Source organism: Acomys minous, assembly GCF_964271855.1.
Source record: "Acomys minous genome assembly, chromosome: 9".
NCBI classification, from domain to species: domain Eukaryota; kingdom Metazoa; phylum Chordata; class Mammalia; order Rodentia; family Muridae; genus Acomys; species Acomys minous.
This window is the reverse complement of record NC_140490.1, coordinates 86,196,408-86,216,473: the sequence shown is the minus strand read 5'-3', so window position 1 is coordinate 86,216,473 and position 20,066 is coordinate 86,196,408. Positions and strand designations below refer to the sequence as shown.

General features: G+C 38.1%; 2 long non-coding RNA genes across 2 annotated transcripts in view; one reads left to right on the top strand and one right to left on the bottom strand.

Moving 5' to 3' along the window:
- The window catches only part of LOC311606056, a 169,220-nt gene that overhangs the window by 5,590 nt on the left and 143,564 nt on the right, over window positions 1-20,066 (top strand). The gene's annotated exons all lie outside the window — the stretch shown is intronic.
- Window positions 728-18,606, bottom strand: LOC311606054. Its single transcript, XR_014782175.1, has 3 exons — window positions 18,217-18,606; window positions 2,568-2,691; window positions 728-789 (listed from the first exon to the last, which is right to left on the bottom strand). It is a non-coding gene; the product is annotated as an uncharacterized lncRNA (long non-coding RNA).

Here is a 20,066-nt window from a genome sequence, read left to right as displayed (position 1 = left end):
ATTCCTTACATCCGTAAGGCTTCTCACCTGTATGGATTCTGTGATGAGAGTGAAGAGTTGAGAACTGGGTAAAGCATTTGCCACATTCTTTGCATCTGTAAGGCTTCTCACCAGTATGGATTCTGATGTGAACTTGAAGATTTGACAGACAGGTAAAGGATTTGCCACATTCTTCACACCTATAAGATTTGTCACTAGTATGGATTCTGGTGTGACGTTGAAAACTTGAAGGCCAGCTAAAGCATTGGCCACAATCGTGGCATCTGTAAGGCTTATCACTATTATGGACCTTTTGATGAACATAAAGATTTGAGACATGCTTAAAAGACTTGTCACATTCTTTACATCCGTAAGGCTTCCCAGCAGTATGGATTTTGTGATGTGAATGAAGAGTTGAGACCTGAGTGAAGCATTTGCCACATTCTTTACATCTGTAAGGCTTCTCACCAGTATGGATTCTGGTGTGATCTTGAAGATTTGACAGACGGGTAAAGCATTTACCACATTCTTCACATCTGTAAGGTTTGTCATTAGTATGGATTCTGGTGTGAGCTTGAAGACTTGAATGGCGGGTAAAGCATTTGCCACATTCTTCACATCTGTAAGGCTTCTCACCCATGTGGACCCTTTGATGAACATAAAGTTTTGAGGCATGCTTAAAAGACTTGTCACATTCTGTACATCTGTAAGACTTGTCAACAGGATGGATGCTCTGATGATCTTGTAGAGTGAGGTGAAAAGGATTGTCCACATTCTTCACATTCCTAAGGTTTGTTCCCAGAATGGGTTCTATGGTAAACATAAAGATATGCACATGGTTAAAAGATTTGCCACATACTTTACATTTGTAAGGTTTCTGTCCAGTATAGATTTTCTCGTGTTTCCTAAAGTTTGAGTAATTCTAGAATTACTCTTCACATTGTATATATGTGTAAGATTTCTTTGCAATATGAGTAATATTTGGGGATCTCCAGAAATATTTTCTACAGTCATCATATTTGCAGGAGATCATCCTATGATGAATGTAAGGGTGTGTTCTCTGAACAGAGAACTCTCTAAAGATGTGCCACATTCCTTACATTGGTTTGCCTTCCTTCTGAGACTAATTCTCTTGTGCCTAGTGAGGTATGAAAATATGTTGAAGCACATTCCACATACCTTGTAGTTGTACAGTCTCTTTACAATAAACATTCTTATCACTGGTGAGATATGTAAATCTCCTGAAGAGTTTTCAACATGGCTGCTATTTACATGGCTTGTCTCCAGTATGTAATTTGGATAAACAAACTTAAAGGAAATGAAAAGATATTCTTTAAGATTTGTATATCTGTGGACTTCTTTCATCTGACTTGAATGATTTTGAAAAAGATGTTAATATGAATGAAAGATTCCATCACATATTGACACTTGCAAAATTTTGTTTCAAATATACATATTTATTCATTCATTTATTTATATCCCTTGGTTTGATGACTGAATGATCCCTTTATATATTTATTACATTCCCATCTATTTGAATTTATTCTAGTAATGCATCTTCTGCACCAGTCAGTTTTAATTTTTATTAAGTTTTTTGGATCTTGTCATGCAGGCAGGCACAGAAAAAACTGTTTCTTGTAAGCAAAGTCTCCTTACTCTGAACATATTTGTGATGATTCAGTGGAAAAGCATATGTATTCTGTGTATTATTGTGTTTTTAATACTGAGCAGACTCATATTCTGAGTCATCATCTTCAGAACTTGCCTTTATGTGGTTAAAGCTATAAGGCCAAAAGTGCCCATTAAAAGAACTGAACAATATTCCTTCAGCTTCTATTGTATAGAGTAATTAATGGAGTGTTCATGCTAATTATAAAAGAATTCTTCTAATTAAGAGAATATCACCTACTACTATCATTCTTCTAACTAATATTACTTTAGTAAATTTATTCTTGATGTCTTATTGCTCTACCCACCAATTATTGAATCACTGAGTCTTCATCATGGAGGCTTCTGACAGAACTTGACAACTAAAAGACACACCCACCAGTATCATGCAGCAGATATATATATATATATATATATATATATATATATATATATATATATATATATATATATATTCCAGGGATTCTCAGGGCTGTGTTAAAGACATGATAACAAAAGATAGCAAGGATCAGAGGAGATGGATGATGATGATAAAACAGTGATTTCTGTATAACAGTGCATATATAAACTCAAGTGATTGTAAGTGCATGCATAATACTTGAGCAAGGTCACCTTAAAGGAAAATCCCAGCATGTAATTGGGAGAAGGACATGGAGCACCTCTGCTTCCTGAGAAGCTTTTATCATCTGAAAGCCTCTGACAGAAGGAGAACGCTTTTTCTTCTTAGTGGTGGTGTTTGTTTGTTTGTTTGTTCATTTAAGAACAACATCAAATTGTAGAAAGTGTTGTGATCTACACGGTGAACCTATTAGTTTTTTAATCAGCATGAGAAAGTTATGTCAATAATTCAACAGACTTGTGAAACATACTGAAAGGAGACAAGTAAATAAGGAATCATTTTAAAAACTGCTCTCACTCACCAAGACCAGAATTTCTGTAGTTCTCCAAAAAGACATCGAAATTGAGAGCTCTATGTTCAGAGTCCAGGCATTCTCCTTCCTCCTGAGAGAAGTCTCTGGCCACACCATCAAATGTCACATTCTCCTGTCATGAAAGATAACTGTTTTATCATGGGCCCAGACGTAAAGGCCGTTACTACAATAATGAAAACATGACTTCATTGTAAAACTTCATCTGTTTTATATAGCCATTATACTACAAGATGTCCTCTAAACCACCACCTATACTAACAACCCTGTGTGCTAGAAAGATGAAAGATAATGTGATGTGTGACCAACATAAGCTACAGAGCACAGGATCACATGAGGTGTGTATGTGAGGGCAGACTTTCTTCATGTACAGTTGCATGAAAAGTTCACTGTGAATAACCAAGCTTCTATTTTGCATGGAGAATTGCCACTGTAGTAATACCAGGAAGAGAGATATGAGCCAAAGAAATGCAATCATAGCTATGTACACAGTTGTCAATAAAAAGGGAACTCATACCTATGTAGCAAGAGACAAAATAGCCATATCCAAAAACCAACCAAGATTCTTCCTTCACATTGTTCCAATGATACCAACGAAACAGACCAGGAAGTTCTGACTCCAATGCTCCTACAGTGACACACAAGGTGTGCTGATTTGAGGGAGACTGAACTCCTAAACCCTGAATAAATGCTGGAAACACTGTGGGCAGACTGATAAAGACAGGTGCAGCCAGTAGATCAAGTATCTCAGCCATGGCATGCACATCAAAGCTGACTTGATCATGAAGCTACACACAAAAAGAAATTTTATTAAACAAGTCTATGGACAGCACCCCACAAATCTTGATCTGAAGTTTGACCTTAGTTTACAAACTGCCCCTTGTCCTTCAGAATACATGCTACATAGATAATCACAGGGACAGGGGGAAGTTAAAAAACAACTATGAAAGATTGCCCTGCATGACAGTGTGATTATTTATTGTACTTTTTCATGTTTTCTATCTCTTCTTTTATCTTTAACATACTTCCTCATATTCAATTATATTGCAATTTTTTGTTTTTATATTGTTATGTTGTTTGATTTGGTTTTAGGGTTTTTTTTTCAGTATGCCTCTCTAGTGCACTGTTGACTTCTACACTTCCAGTGTGAAAACCATGCATGTTCCAATCATTTCTACTTTATCTCCACTCCATTTCAATATTATGCTTGAAGTACTACCTGAAACAATTAGATAACAGAAGGAAAGTCAAGGGACATAAAAATGGGAAGAAAAAGTCAAAGTAATCCTGTTTGGAAATTATGTGACACTTTATTAAAGGTATAAAATAATTATAAGAAAAAGTTCAGAAATGACAAACAAAACCAGCAATGCAGCAGGATACAGAATCAACTTTCATAAACCACATTCTCTATAAAACAAAAAACATACAGAGAAGACATGGCTTACTGACTCATGGTCATAATACATTGAAAGACAATTGATGATATGATATGAACAAACCTAACAAAGAAAATGAAGGATGTCTAAAAAGAAGTCTTTCAACCTCTGAAGAAAGAGATAGAGAAAGACAGTAGAAAGAAAAAAGACTTTTGTGTGACTGTTAAGGTAACAGTCTTTCTTTATTTTTCATGTTTGAAGCTGCTAACCTATAATTCCTATTTACTCAGGTAAGTAATTTTATTCCTTCTCAAGTCTCTCATGGGGTTGAAGACAAATAGATTAGTTTTACAATTAAGCTTATTTATTTAGGATTGGAGATGTCCTTAGGTCTAGATACATGTTTTAAATTGATAGAGATGACATATGCTACATATGTATTTACATTCTGAATTTTAGCCTCACTGACATAGGAACATGTTTTCTTCAAAGTCGCCAAATGCAAATAGCCAAAACACTATGAATGTAACATTGATATAGTTGCTGATTGTTTCACGGTCCTTTTTGCTCCTTGTACTTTTTTTGTATATGTATAATAAAATAAATGTATAAGTCAAAAATCTTTTCAATAAAGCCAAATAAAAGTTGACATCATCATCATCATCATCATCATCATCATCATGAAGTACAACTCAGCAACAAATATAGACACTACCTTAGAGTAAAAACTAGATGAAGCTTTTTCAAACAAGTGGACAAAAGAACCAAGCATGACTAGGCATTATTTTATATTTAATTTTATTTTTAAACATTTGTTCCTCCTTCCTCATCTTTTCATTGTCCCTGCTTCCTTGATTTCCCCCTAGGCCTCTCCTGTAATATTCAGAGAAGGGGCACTCTTCTCCTTTATAAACTTACACTAGCCCTCCAAGTCTTATCAAGACAGCATGTGTCCTCTTCTTCTGTGACCTGCTAAGGAAACAATTCCATGGGACAGTAAACAAAGAGACGCCATCAGAGTCCCTGGCAGGGAAAGCTCCTGCTCCTTTTACTAGCAACCCACTATGGAGATTGAGCTGCCTGTCAGCTACATCTGGTCAGGGGTCTAGGTCCTCTCCATGCATGGTCCTTGTTAGGAGTATAGACCAGATTTGTTGGCACTGCTGGTCTTCTGGTGGGGCTCCTTTCCCACCCAGGTCCTTCTATTCCCCCACTCACCCATAAGGCTCCCTTCCATCTGACCAAAGTTTGGCTGGGACACTCACCTGCTGCCTAATTCCCTTACTGGGTAGAGACTTCTAGAGATCATCTATGGTAGGCTTCTATCACTTTCCCTCTCTTTAACAGATTCCAGTGTCTAGTTGCCATTCTGAATGAGAATTGAGCATCCTGCCCACTGCCCTACTCATTACTAGGCTTCTGTAAGTATGTGGATTTTACGATGCTTAATCTCTATTATATGGCTAATATAAGCTGGTAAGGGAGTATATATCATGACTCTCATCCAGGATTACTTCACTCAAAATGATATGTTACAACTCCATCCATTGGTCTTCAAACTTCATGATGTCGTTGCTTTTGATAGCTGAAAGTATTCCAAAATGTAAATGTACTACAATACACTTATCCATTCTTCCCTGGAGAGACATCTGAGTTTTTCCAGTTTCTGACTATTACAAAGAATAGAATAGCCATTCTAATATTTAATTCAATAGTTTTGCAACCAAAGTTATTCAAAAGATATGGGAAACAGCATCTCTTCTCCACCTATTAAAGAAAATATCAATCAAGATGATGTCTCAATTCTAAACATCTCTTCCCTACAAGGAAGGGCAGCCACATTTGTAAAAGAAAGATTACTAAAGCTTAAATCACATGTTAAACACAACACATGAAGAGTGAGAGGCTGCAACATTCCACTCACACCAACGGACAAGTCGGTGAGAAAGAAACTGAACAGAAATATAAGGAAACTAACCAATGTTATGATTCAAAATGACCTAATAGATAGTACAAAGTATTCCTCAAAACACAAAACAATAAAACTCTTTGTAAGCACATCAAAAAACCTTGGTCCAACGGTGATAGTATACTTGATCAAAAAAAAAGCCATAACAGATACAAGAAGTTAGAAATAATCCCTTCCATCCTATAGGATGACCATAGACTAAAGCTGGACTTCAGCAACAATGTGAAGCCTAAAAATCTCATGGAAACTCAACAACTCTCTACTAGATGATCACTGTGTCAAGGAAGAATAGAGAAAGAAATTAAAATTTTTAAATTATTCAGTGAAAATGAAGACACATTAAGCAATCTACAGATTCAATGCAATCCCTATCAAAATACCTACACAATTTTTTAAAGACATTGAAAGTTCAATTCTGAACTTCATATGGAAAAACAAAAAACCCAGAATAGCTAAAACAATCTTGTACAATAAAAGGTGCTCCGGAGGAGTCTCCATACCTGATCTCAAACTGTACTATAAAACAATAGTAATTAAAGCACCATGGTACTTGCACAGCAATAGGCTGGTTGACCAGTGGAATCGAATTGAAGACCCAGATATGAATCCACACACATATGGTCACTTGATTTTCAACAAAGAAGCCAAATTTATTCAATGGAAAAGGGATAGCGTCTTCAACAAATGGTGCTGGTCTAACTGGATGTCTATGTGTAAAAAAATGCAACTGGACCCATATTTGTCAACTTGTACAAAACTCAAATCCAAGTGGATTAAAGACCTCAACATAAAACCAGAGACACTAAGTCACTTAGAAGAAAAAGTGGGGAAGAGCCTGGAACATATTGGCACAGGAGAAAACTTCCTGAACAGAACACCAACAGCCCAGACATTAATGTCAACAATTAATAAATGGGACCTCATCAGGCTGAGAAGGTTCTGTAAGGCAGGAGACACTGTCAAGAGAACAAAGCAACAGTCTACAGACTAGGAAAAGATCTTCACCAACCCTACATCTGACAAAGGTCTAATATCCAAAATATATAAAGAATTCAAGAAATTAAACACCACCAAACCAAATAAGCCAATTGAGAAATGGGTCATGGAACTAAACAGAGAATTCTCAACAGAGGAATATCAAATGGCTGAGAAACACTTAAAGAAATGCTCAACCTCCTTAATCATCTGGGAAATACAAATCAAAACAACGCTGAGATTCCCTCTTACACCCATCAGAATGGCTAATATCAAAAATTCAAGCGACACCACATGCTGGCGAGGATGTGGGGAGAGAGGAACACTCCTTCATTGCTGGTGGGAATGCAAACTAGTGCAACCACTTTGGAAATCTATCTGGTGCTATCTCAGAAAACTGGGAATAGAGCTTCATCAAGATCCAGCTATTCCACTTTTTGGAATATATTCCACTTTTTGGAATATACCCAGCACACAACAAGAAAATTTGCTCAACCATGTTCATAGCACCCTTATTCATAATAGCCAGAAGATGGAAACAGCCTAAGTGTCCATCAGTAGAAGAATGGATAAAAAAACTGTGGTACATATACACTATGGAATACTACTCAGCTATTAAAAACAAGGAATTCCCGAAATTTGTGCATAAATGGATTGAGCTAGAAATGATCATAATGAGTGAGTTAACCCAGAAGCAGAAAGACTCAAATGGTATATACTCACTTATATCTGCATATTAGCCCAAGGGGCATGTCCCATGAAAGCCTTCATTTACCAGGAAACCGAGACAGAGGGGAGGACATTCTAGTGGGACTCTAGATGAGAGAAGCATGGGAGAATGGAAAAGTAGAAGGATCCAGAGGGTCCTAGAAGCCTACAAGTAGAACATTATGATAGGCAGATTTGGGCCCAGGGGTCCCGCTCAAACTAAGGCACCAGCCAAGGACAACACAGGCGGTAAATCTTAAACCTCTACCCAGATCTAGACAATGGATAGAACACTCTCCACAGTAGAGTGGAGAGTGGGATATGACTTTCTCACATACTCTGGTGCCTCACCTTTGACCATGTCCCCTGGAGGGGGAGACCTGGTGGCACTCAGAGGAAGGACAGCAGGTTACCAAGAAGAGACTTGATACCCTATGAACATATACAGGGGGAGGTAATCCCCCTCAGGAACAGTCATAGGGGAAGGGAATAAGGGGAAAATGGGAGGGGGGAAGAATGGGAGGATACAAGAGATGGGATAACCATTGAGATGTAACAAGAATGAATTAATAAAGTATAAAAAAAAAGAGAACTACAAAAAGAAAAAATTTTAAAAGAAAATAAATGAAGGTATAATGTCACCAAACTTATGGAATACAATAAAATCAATGGTAAGAGGAAAATTCATAGCATTAAGAAACTTCATACTACAAGGAAGTCATGAAAGTAAAAGTTTATTTTTTGAAAATCCAACAAGATAGACAAACTTTGCCAACTAACTAAAATACAGCTAGATACTCTGCATATCAATAAAATCAGAAATGAAAAGAGGGACATAACAACAGACATGGAGGGAACCTAAATAATCATTAGGTCTGACTTTAAAAGCCTGTACTACACAACACTGGAAATTCTAAATGAAATGATTGTTTTCCTTCATAGAATCAAGTTATCAAACTTAAATCGATATCACATTAACAAAAAAAAATAATCCCATACACACTAAGGGAATAGAAGCTGCCATGAAAAGTATCCCAACAAAATGAAGCCATGGGCCAGATGGTTTTACAGCAGAATTATTCCAGATATTCAAAGAAAAGATAATACCAATACTTCTTAAACTATTCCAAAAACTTAAAATAGAAGGAACACTGAAATACACATTCCATGAGGCAAGAGATGTGCAGCTACTAAGTCACACAAAGACCCAAAAAGAAAAGAAAATTTCGCACAATTTCCCTTATGACAACTTCAACAACAAAAACAACAAAAAGCCTACACATAGATGGAAACTAAACAACAGTTTACTTAATGACACCTGGGTCAGGGAATAAAGAAAGAAAGAAATTAAGGACTTTATGAAATTCAATAAAAATGAAGAAACAACATTTGAAAATCTAAGTAAATGGACAACATTCTTCATTGATTCTACTTGCAAAAATTGAATCAAGATCAGATAAACAAACTAAATAGTCCTATTTCTCCTACAGAAATAGAACCAAACATTAATAGTCTCCCAATCCAAAAAAAAAAAAAAAAAGGCCAGGGCAAGATGGTTTCAGCACAGAATTCTACCACACTATCAAAGAGGAGTTAATACCTATACTCTTCAAGCTGTTCCAAAAGACATAAATGGATGGAACATTGCCAAACACATTCTATGAGGCCACAGTCACATTGATACCTAAAGCCCACAAAAAGAGAATTTCAGACCAATTTCTTTTATGAATATCGATGCAAAACTACTGAATAAAATGCTCACAAAATAAACGCAAGAGCATGTCAAAGATATCATTCACCAGGTAGACTTCACTCTGGGCATGCAGGGATGGTTTAAGATACATAAATCCATAAATGTAGTCCACCATATATAAACTACTAAAAGCCACATGATCATTTCCTAAGATGCAGTAAAAGCATTTGACAACATTAAACACCAATTCATGTTTAAAGTTTTGGAGAGATCAGGGAAAGAGGGAACATATTAGAGCCTATACACAGCAAGCCATAGCCAAAATCAAATTAAATGGAGAGATACACAAGGAAATTGCTCTAAAATCGGGAACCGTGTATATAAATGACCCCCAAAATTCCACAGGAGAACTCCTACATCTGATAAACACCTTCAGCAAATTGGCAGGATACAAAATAAATTCAAAAAAGTCAGTAGCTTTCCTATATACAAATGACAAACAGGCAGAGGAAGAAATTAGGAAAATTACTTCCTTCACGATAGCCACAAGCAATATAAAATATCTAGGAATGACCCTAACTAAGCAAGTGAAGGACTTATTTGAAAAAAAAACTTTAAATGTCTGAAGGAAGTGATTGAAAATGACATCAGAAGATGGTGGGATATACCTTCTTCATGGATCAGGAGAATCAACATAGTAAAAATGGCCATCTTACCAAAAGCAATTTACAGATTCAATGCAATCCCTATCAGAATACCTCTAAAATATTTTGAAGATATTGAAAGAACAATTCTCAACTTCATATGGAGAAACAAAAAGCCCAGAATAGCAAAAACAATCCTATACAATAAAAGATCCTCTGGAGGAATCTCCATACCTGATCTCAAGTTGTACTATAGAGCAATAGTAATTAAAACAGCATGGTATGGGCACAGCAATAGGCTAGTGGATCAATGGAATTGAACTGAAGATCCAGAGAAGAATCCACACATATTTGGTCACTTGATTTTTGACAAAGAAACCAAATCCATTCAATGGGAAAACGACAGCATCTTCAACAAATGGTGCTGGTCTAACTGGATGTCTCCTTGTAGAAAAATGCAATTAGACCCCTATTTGTCACCATGCACAAAACTCAAGTCCAAGTGGATTAAAGACCTCAATCTAAAACCAGAGACATAAATCCAGTTAGAGGAAAAAGTGGGGAAGAGTCTGGAACACATAGGCACAGGAGACAACTTCCTGAGCAGAACACCAACAGCCCAGGCCTTAATGTCAACAATTAATAAATGGGAGCTCATGAGGCTGAGAAGTTTCTGTAAGGCAGGTGACACTGTGAAGAGAACAAAGTGACAGCCTACAGACTGGGAAAAGATCTTCACCAATCCTACATCTGACAAAGGTATAATACCCAAAATATATAAAGAACGCAAGATATTAAACACCACCGAACCAAATAACCCAATTGAGAAATGGGGATCAGAACTAAACGGGTAATTTTCCACAGAGGAATATAAAATGGCTGAGGAACACTTAAAGAAATGCTCGACCTCCTTAGTCATCAAAAAAATGCAAATCAAAATGACACTGAGATTCTATCTTACACCCATCAGAATGGCTAAGATCAATAACTCAACTGACACCACATGCTGGCAGGGATGTGGAGAAAAAGGAACACTCCTTCATTACTGGTGCGAATGCCAACTAGTACAACCTCTTTGGAAAGCTATTTGGCACTTTCTCAGAAAAATGGGAATAGGGCTTCCTCAAGACCCAGCTATTCCACTCCTTGGACTATACCCAGAAGATGCACTACACACAACAGGGACATATGCTCAACCATGTTCATAGCTGCCTTATTCATAATAGCCAGAACATGGAAACAGCCTACATGTCCCACAGTAGATGAGTGGATAAAGAAACTGTGGTACATTTACACTATTGAATACTACTCTGCTATTAAAAACAAGGAATTTCTGAAAATTGTGGACAAATGGATTGATCTAGAAATTATCATAATGAGTGAGTTCAACCAGAAGCAAAAAGAGTTAAATGGTATATACTCACTTATATCGAGACACTAGTCCAAGGGGTACGTCCCCATGAAAAACTTTACCTACCGGGAAAGTGGATCAGAGGGGAGGACATCCTATTGAGACTTTAGGTGAGAGAAGCCTGGGAGAATGAGGAAATAGAAGGATCCAGAGGGTCCTGGAAAACTACAGGCAGGTCTGGGCCCTGGGGTCCTCCTCAAACTATGTCACCACCCAAGGAAAATATAGGCAGTAAACTTCGAACCCCTGCCCAGACTAGCTGATGGAAAGGACATTCTCCACCTTTAAGTGGAAAAGGAGATCTGACCTTCATACAAACTCTGGTGCCCCATATTTGACCATGTCCCTTGGGTGGGGACGCCCGGTGGCACTCAGAGGAAGGATAATAGGTCACCAAGAAGAGACTCGATACCCTATGAGCATATACAAGGAGAAGAGGGCCCCCTCAGTCACAGACATAGGGGAGGGGAGTAGGGAGGGAAGCAGGAGGAAAGGAGGAATGTGAGATTACAAGGGATGGGCTAACAACTGAGATGTATTATGAATAAATTAATAAAAATGGAAAAAATAAAAATAAAATCGGGAACCAGAAAACGCGGTCCACTTTTTCCATATCTCTTCAAAATAGTACTTGAAATTATAGCTAGAGCAATAAGACAACAAAAGAAGATCAAGGGGATCCAAATGGGAAAGGAGAAAGTCAAATTATCCGTATTTACAGATGATATGATAGTATACAAAAGTGACCCCAAAAGTCCATCAAGGAACTCCTACAGCTGATAAACACCTTCAGCAAAATGGCTGGATACAAAATTAACTCAAGAAAGTCAGTAGCCTTCCTATATACAAAGAACAATCATGCAGAAGAAGAAATGAGGGGAACTATACTCTTCATGATAGCCACAAGCAATATAAAATATCTAGGACTAACTCTAACCAACCAAGTAAAAGACCTGTTTGAAAAAAATTTCATTCTCCCATGCTTCTCTCACCTAGAGTCCCAATAGAATGTCCTCCCCTCTGTCTCAGTTTCCAGGTAAGTGAAGGCTTTGGTGGGACCTGGCCCTTGGGCTAATATGCAGATATAAGTGAGTATATACCATTTGAGTCTTTCTGCTTCTGGGTTAACACGCTCACTATGATCATTTCTAGCTCAATCCATTTATCCACAAATTTCGGGAATTCCTTGTTTTTAATAGCTAGAGGGTCATAGAAGCCTACAAGTAGGACATTATGATAGGCAGATTTGGGCTCAGGGGTCCCACTCAAACTAAGGCACCAGCCAAGGACAATACAGGCAGTAAACCTTAAACCCCTACCCAGATATAGCCAATGGACAGAACACTCTCCACAGTAAAGTGGAGAGTGGGATATGACTTTCTCACATACTCTGGTGCCTCACCTTTGACCATGTCCCCTGGAGGGGGAGACCTGGTGGCACTCAGAGAAAGGACAGCAAGTTACCAAGAAGAGACTTGATACCCTATGAACATATACAGGGGGAGGTAATCCCCCTCAGGAACAGTCATAGGGGAGGGGAATAATTGGAAAATAGGAGGGAGGGAAGAATGGGAGGATGCAGGGGATGGCATAAGTATTGAGATGTAACAAGAATAAATTAATAAAGGAGAAAAAAGATATATAAGTGGAAAAGAATAAAATTTATAAAAAGAAAGAAATTTCAAATCTCTGAAGAAGGAAATTGAAGATGATATCAGAAGATAGAAAGATCTCCCTTGTTCATAGATTGGGAGAAGTAACAGTAAAAATGGCCATCTTACCAAAAGCAATTTACAGACTCAATGCAATCCCTATTAAAATACCCACACAATTTTTAAAAACGTTGAACGATCAATACTCAACTCATATGGAAAATCAAAAAAAACCAGAATATTCAAAAATATCCTCTACAATACAAGATCCTTCAGAAGAATCTCCATACCTGATCTCAAGCTGTACTATAGAGTAACGGTAATTAAAAAGCATGGTATAGGAATAGGATCATTGATCAATGGAATCAAATCAAAGAGCCAGAAATAAAGCCACACACATATGGACACTTTATTTTTGACAAAGAAACCAAATCTAGTCAATGGAAAAACGATAGCATCTTCAAAAAATGGTGCTGGTCTAACTGGATGTTTACATGTAGAAAAATGCAAGTAGACCCATATTTATCACCATGCACCAGACTCATGTCCAAGTAGATTAAAGACCTCAACATAATACCAGAGACACAAAATGTGTTAAAAGAATAAATAGGAAAGGGCCTGGAACACGTTGGCACAGGAGACAACTTCCTGAACAGAACACCAACAGCCCAGACCTTAAGGTCATTAACTAATAAATGGGACCTCATGAGGCTGAGAAGCTTCTGATGGGAGAAGACACAGTCGACAGAACAAAGTAAAAGCATACAGACTGGGGAAAGTACTTCAACAACCCTACATCTGACAAGGGTCTAATATCCAAAATATATAAAGAGCTCAAGAAATTAAACACCACCCAACCAAATAACCCAATTGAGAAATGGGGCTCAGGACTAAAGAGAGAATTCTCAACAGAGGAAAATGAATGGCTGAGAAAAACTTGAAGAGATGCTCAACGTCCTTAATCATCAGAGAAAGGCAAATCAAAACGACTCTGAGATTCCATCTTACACTCATCAGAATGCCTAAGATCAAAATCTCAAGTGATACCACATGCTGGCAAGATCGTGGAGAAGGGGGAACACTCCTATTGCTTGCGGGAGTGCAAACTTTACAACCACTTTGGAAAACAATCTGACACTTTCTCAGGAAACTGGAAATGGGGCTACCACAAGACCTAGCTATTCCACTCCTTGGAATATATCCAGAAGATGCTCCATCACACCACAAGGTCATGTCCTCAACCATGTTCATGGCAGCCTTTTTCATACTAGCCAGAACCTAGAAACAACCTAAATGTCCCTTGGTCGAAGAACGGATAAAGAAACTGTAGTACGTTTATACTATGGAATATTACTCAGCCACTAAAAACAAGGAAATCCTGAAATTTGTGGGAAATTGGATGGAACTAGGAAGGATCATGCTGAGTGAGTTAACCTAGAACCACAAAGACTCACATGGTAAATACTCACTTATAATTGAACACTTGTCCAAAAGAGATGTCCCATGAAATTCTTAACTTAACAGGAGATAGATTTAGATGTGGGTACCTCCTAGAATTAGATGTGGGTACCTCCTATTGGGACTCTAGATGAGAGAAGTATGAGAGAATGTGAAAAAAAGAAGGATCCAGAGGGTTCTAGAAACACACAAGAAGAATATCATGATGGGTGGATCTAGACCTAAGTGGGTCTGCTCGAACTATTGCACCAACCAAGGACAATACATGCAGTAAACATTGAACCCCTACTCAGATCTAGCCAATGGACAGGACATTATCCACAGTACTGTGGAGAGTGGGGACTGACTCAGGCATGAACTCTGGTGCGCGATATTTAACTACTTCCACTTGGTGGGGAGGCCTGTGGCACTCAGAGAAAGGATAAACAGGCTACCAAGATGAGACTTGATAGGCTGTGACCATATGGTGGGGTAGGAGGTCCCCTTTGTCAAAGACCTAGTGTAGGGAGAATGAGTGAAAGAGGAAGGGAAGGAGGAAGAGGAGGATACAAGTGAGAGGATAGTAATTAAGATGTAATCTGAATAAGTTAATTTAATAAAATAATCAGTAGCAAAAAACAGAATTAAATATACCTTGTATATTTTGGATACTATACATTTGGAATATATATTATACATATGTTATATATATATATATATATAGTATAACAAACCAAGCAAATGAAAACTTGTATAAATAACCAAGCAAGTGACAACCCTCAATGACAAAAAATTGAAGTTCTGAACAAAGAAATTGAAGAAGACAACTGAAGGTGGAAAGATGTTTCACGCTCATGGATTAATATGATGAACATAATAAAAAAGGCCATTTTAGGCTAAGATCAAAAATTCAAGTGACACCACATGCTGGCGAGGATGTGAGGAGAGAGGAACACTCCTTCATTGCTGGTGGGAATGCAAACTAGTACAGCCACTTTGGAAATCTATCTGGTGCTATCTCAGAAAACTGGGAATAGGGCTTCCTCAAGACCCAGCTATTCCACTCCTTGGAATATACCCAGAAGATGCTCCAGCACACAACAAGAAAATTTGTTCAACCATGCTCATAGCAGCCTTATTCATAAAAGCCAGAACATGGAAACAGCCTAAGTGTCCCTCAGTAGAAGAATGGATAAAGAAACTGTGGTACATATACACTATGGAATACTATTCAGCTATTAAAAACAAGGAATTCCCGACATTTGTGGATTAATGGATTGAGCTAGAAATGATCATAATGAGTGAGTTAATCCAGAAGCAGAAAGACTCAAATGGTATATACTCACTTATATCGGCATATTAGCCCAAGACACAGAAATAACAAAAGTCCACATGACAAGATTTCTTTGCAAAAATGCAAACACTGTGGATGATCAAGCCACGATCTCCACTCCAAAATCTGGTAGGCATATAGAAAGGTTTGCTAATGGTAATTAGTTTAATAAATTGTGGGAAACAATTTAAAGGAATAAATATAATCTTTATGAAATATTTCCAGGAGAAAAATTACAAAAAAAATCAAAATTCCCAAAAGTACAACTCAACAAAATTAAAAAAGAATGAATTTAAGTAGATGAGATTAAGTAGTCTCATTGATACCTGAGAAAACACAAAATTAAGGATGATAAAAATAATTTTTTAAAACCTACACACTGAAAACTGAATTTTATAAAAAGACAATAAGTGTGAAGAGGGTTCAAACTGAAATAATTTCAAATAGAAAAATCAACCTCATCCATAAAACCTTAAGACTCAAAATATTCTCACCCACAGTAAGTTTAGAGATTAAGTTGGAACAGAGTTTGAGAGAATGGCAAATTAATGACTGGCCCAAATTGAGACCCACACTATGGGAGAGAGCCAACCCCTGACACTATTAATGAAACTGTGCTATCCGCACAGGCAGGCACCTAGCAAAACTCTCTTCTGAAACATGCACAGACACACAGCCAAACAGTAGGATGAGCTCTATGAGTTTTGTGAAAGACTGAGAGGGTAGATTGAGGGAGCCACTGGAGTCAAGGACACTACAACAAGACATACAGGCTAAACTAACCTGGGCCAATGGGGGAACTCCGATTGTGAACAACCAACCGAAAAGCATGCATGGGCTGCACCTATATCTCCTACATATATGTGGCAGATGTACAGCTTGATCATCATGTGGATTCTCTATCAATGAGAGTAGAGGCTTCTTGTTGTCTAACACTGGAACCCTCTATCTGGACTGTTTTCTCTGTCCTCAGTTGGAGGGAATGTGCTTAGTCCTGCAGTGACTTAAAGTACCTTAACAGGTTGGTAACCTTTGAGTCCTCCTTTTCTCTGAGAAGAATGAGAGACATAATGTGAGAAAGGGCCATGAGGTTGGACTTGTTGGAGAAGAGAAATCAGGCTGGGATCAGACAAGACAGTGATTATTATTTAATTAATTACATGGTCTAATAAATAATGGAAAAAAGTGATATATTTACACAGTGACTACTACTCAGCTATAAAAAAAAACAGAGACATGATGAAATTTGTATACAAATGGAAGAAACTAGATAGTATAATCCTGAGTGAGGTAACCCAGAACCAGAGAGACATTCACGGTGTGTACTCATATATAAATTCTTATGAGCCATAAAGTACAGGATAGCCATCCTACATTACACAGATCCAAAGAAGTTTAGTGACAATGAGGGCTGAAGGGATGGTGTTTGAATCTCACCCCAGAGAGAAAATAAAATAAAAACTTGAAATGGATGGAGGGCAGGATGTTGGTGGGAGGGGGAAAGGAGAAAGGGGGATCAGGTGTGGGTGGGCGGGGTTAAAGGGCTCAGAGATCAAACAGATATTAGACAGGGGTCATCTCAAGTATGGGGTAAACTCCCAGGTGTCTATGTTGGTGACCCTAGCTGAGACTCCTTGGCAGTGCGTGATATGGAGCTGAGGTGGCCACCTCCTACTTCTACTGCAGTAAAGGAAACATAAACCCATCCACAAAACCTCAGCCCAGACAACTAAAGACTGGCCCAACTTGTATCCCATTCCAGGAGAGAGAGCTCACTTCTTAAGCTAGTAATAATCTTCTGTTATACTTGGACACAGGCAGCTAACAAAACAGTCATCTGAGCAGCTTCACCCAGAAGCTGATGAAAACAGATGCAGAGACCCACAAACAACATTAGGCAGAGCTCAGGGAATCTTGAGATAATCTAATTCCCATTTGTTTATATGTGTAGCTTTGCGATACAGGAAAGCATGCCACTTTTAATACCACATTTTCATAAATAGGTGAGTTGGCTAGACATTAATGTGGTTGAATGAGCATTGTAATAAACCAGTGAACCAAGTGTACCTCATAGGGAGTATATGCCATGCACTTGAATTTCCTCCTTTTATATGAGGAAACTGGTTGGTTGCTTTATGAATTGCATAAAAGCAAGTTTCTACATACAATGGAAACCTCTGTGATGAACATCATTAGTTCATTGAGATTATTTGTCCTAATAAAAATCAGCTTGGAAGAAAAAATGGAGGGAATGTATCGCTATGTAGATGATATATATTTAAACGCACAATCATGACTCTCATGAGAAGAAAAGGCAAGGAAAGGTCACTGGAAATGAACTTGTTAGGCAAGATTGTGATGAGCAGAAGAGTAAAAGTGTCCAAAGTAATATCTAATATTGTAGAAGAAATTGAGCATAGCTGCTGAGCAGAGACTTACCATAGAACCAGCCATCTCTTCTCCTAGCTTTTCTTGGAGTTCCTGTGTCAGGAAAAATGACCTGCTCTAGTATCTCTCCTAAAGATTTTCATACACGTATCACCAAACCCCATTCACCTGAGGTACCAGCACAATCAAGCCTGAAGATCCTCAGAGAGGGAGAAAACTCACTCCTGTCCTTGCTACACAGAAACTCATGAAAACGGGAGACAGGAAAATGCTAACTTTATCTTTTTCTAAGCTCCAATCAAGAACAGTTCTCTCTGGAGTCAAGACCTGTGGTGAGAGCTTGTGCTTTCCTGCCAAGCTCTACGCAACACAGGCAGAGCAGGCACTGGGAAATGAAAGCTGAACTCAATTGTAAGCCAAAAGCTCTTAAAGACAATCATGACTCTCACATTGCTTTTACTTGCAAGGTTCATTAAAACCTTGGGGTTGCTACATACACTAATAAATGGAAGCTGTGGGTGAATCCACAAGTGAAAGCAATTTCATCAAATGACACTAGGGCCCTAATTGACATCCTGGGATAACCAAGCGTTTGGAAAATACTATGTCTCAGACTGCTTCTAAATCTTTTCTTTTCCATGTCTACCTGAAGTAACTTGTGATATCAAGGCTTAGAGTGACACGCACAAATTTTGGGCTTCCTTATTGGAAGGAGTGAAGCACAAAATACATCAACCCTAAGCATGATTCATTAGGCATGTATTTTTTCACAATCTGCTATGATACATTCTTATTGACCCATGTATTCTGGTATGTCTGAGAAGTTGATATTGGACCCTATTGTTAGGGTCCAACTTTACATAATCATAACTGAAATAGAAGCCATAAGAGGGCCCGTAATAAACAACAGAGATACAGAAAGGTGTCCAAGTGAATAAGAATGTATTTTTCACATGTTTCTAAGTGGTTTAAACAATGTCTGTAGAAGGCTGAGTGGTCCAAGTGGTGGTAGTGGTGATGTGTATGTGTGTCTGTGTGTGTATGTGTGTGCGAGAGTGTGTGTTTGTGTTTGTGTGTGTGTGTGTGTGTGTGTGTGTGTGTGTGTGTGTGAGTGTGATAAGGTATGAGGTTTCATGGAATAGTCAATAGAACACATATGCAAAGAAAGTGGTGAAGTGAATAATGAAACAAGACTTTTTACATCAAGAACTGAAGAGAATCCTATAGTAGAGAAAAAAGACAGGGATGATTAACTCCAATATCCTTGAGAATACTGTAAGGAAACCCATTGCTGGGGAATCAACGTAACGTTAGTTACAGATCTAAGAAGAGTCATAGTGAATAAGCCGATAAAAATGAACATAGCTTTAAATATTCATCACAGATTTTCAAATAAAAAGCTTGTGCCAGAGTTTGTGTGAAAGTTAGATCTGTGGAGAATGTCCATCGGCTAGTCCGGGTAGGGGTTCAAGGTTTTTACTGCCTATTTTTTCCTTGGCTGTTGCCACAGTTTGCGGAGGACCCCAGGGCCCAGACTCGCCTGTAGTTTCCAGGACCCACTGGATCCTTCCATTTCCTCTTTCTTCCAGGCTTCTCCCACCTAAAGTCTCAATAGGATGTCCTCCCCTCTTACCCACTATTCTGGTAGGTACAGTTTTTCATGAGGACGTACACCTTGGACTAGTGTCTCGATATAAGTGAGTATATACCATTTAGCTCTTTTTGCTTCTGTGTGAACTCACTCATTATGACAATTTCTAGTTCAATCCATTTGTCCACAAATTTTGGAAATTCCTTGTTTTTAATAGCTGAGTAGTATTCCATAGTGTAAATGTACCACAGTTTCTTTATCCATTCTTCTATTGAGGGACACGTAGGTTGTTTCCAAGTTCTGGCTATAT